Source organism: Schistocerca nitens, chromosome 2, assembly GCF_023898315.1.
Source record: "Schistocerca nitens isolate TAMUIC-IGC-003100 chromosome 2, iqSchNite1.1, whole genome shotgun sequence".
Lineage (NCBI taxonomy): Eukaryota > Metazoa > Arthropoda > Insecta > Orthoptera > Acrididae > Schistocerca > Schistocerca nitens.
The window spans coordinates 186,939,892-186,941,560 of record NC_064615.1 but is presented as its reverse complement, the minus strand read 5'-3'; positions in this window follow the sequence as shown (position 1 = coordinate 186,941,560).

Genomic DNA, 1,669 nt, shown 5'->3' with positions numbered 1-1,669 from the left:
TGATTCTTTCCTCTGATTTCATGCGATTTTTTACAGCCACCCTCCGCAGTGCTCAGCAGTACCTGTCCGTCATTAAATGAGGTTTGTCTGGTCTCGGTTTAGCTGTGATTATTGCTTCGCGTTTCTGGTCGACATGGGCAGCTTTATGATGACTGAAACATCCGTGGTGTATTTTTCACTCAGGTGACATCCAATGACTAGTCCGCGTTCGAAATCACTGATCCTCCCTGACCAATCCACAGTGCTGTTACTCCTTCTACTGACAACACAAACTCTCTGCTCCTTTCATACTGGCTTCTCATGACGTCTACAGTTCAATTTCGCATTGCATAGCTGTGTCTGGATATTTGACATCGGATAGCATATATGTCAGTGCTACAATATCCACTACATGTCGTTAGGATAACGAGAAATTCAAAGCTGAAAGAAGACTCAGACAAGGAGATTCTGTATCAGCAAAACTGTCCTAAGCAGCGTCAGAAGTTTTCAAATTCTTAAACTAGTAAAGTGAAGAAGCAATACTATTCGTGTTATTGGGATGTGTCTGAATCAGGTACATTTCCCTGACGGCACTGTACTAGGAAGCAAGCGAGGATAATCAGTATTTAACGTCCCGTCCGACGGGATCATTAGAGATGGAGCACAGCCTCTGACTGCAGAAAGACAGGGAACGAAAGGGGCCGTGTCCTCTTCGAAAGAACCATACTAGAATTTGTTTCTAGCAATTTAAATAAACAGCAACAAACGTAAATCTGGATGTCCAGGCGGGCGTTTAGGACCACTTTCCTCAAGAAATACGAGTTCAATGTCTTTTCCACTGCGCAACCTCATTCAGAGACATTGTACTATTCGGCTCTAGAGCAGGCATACTTCAACAGCGATTGGACAAAAATTAATAGGCAGTTCTGTAAGTAGGTCTGGAATATAATAAGACATAAATAATAAGAAGAGTGCCGGCCGCGGTGGTCTAGCGGTTCTAGGCGCTCAGTCCGGAACCGCGCGGCTGCTACGGTCGCAGGTTCGAATCCTGCCTTGGGCATGGATGTGTGTGACGTCCTTAGGTTAGTTAGGTTTAAGTAGTTCTAAGTTCTAGGGGACTGATGACCTAAGATGTTAAGTCCCATAGTGCTCAGAGCCATTTGAACCATTTGAATAAGAAGAGTGAAAATGGCTTGGAGTGCTTTTGGTAATCTAGAAAGGTTCTCTAAAACAGTTGATAGTGTGAAAAATTCTCTCGAGCTTCCAGCTGCTTCAGTTGGTTTAAAATCCACGTGCTTTCGGGTGAGTCCTCCTTAACTATTACCAAGTGGTGTCTGTCTTTTGGTTGCTGCTACCGCCCTTATACAGGGTGTTACAAAAAGGTACGGCCAAACTTTCAGGAAACATTCCTCACACACAAATAAAGAAAAGACGTTATGTGGACATGTGTCCGGAAACGGTTAATTTCCATGTTAGAGCTCATTTTAGTTTCGTCAGTATGTACTGTACTTCCTCGATTCACCGCCAGTTGGCCCAATTGAAGGAAGGTAATGTTGACTTCGGTGCTTGTGTTGACATGCGACTCATTGCTCTACAGTACTAGCATCAAGCACATCAGTACGTAGCATCAACAGGTTAGTGTTCATCAGAAACGTGGTTTTGCAGTCAGTGCAATGTTTACAAATGCGGA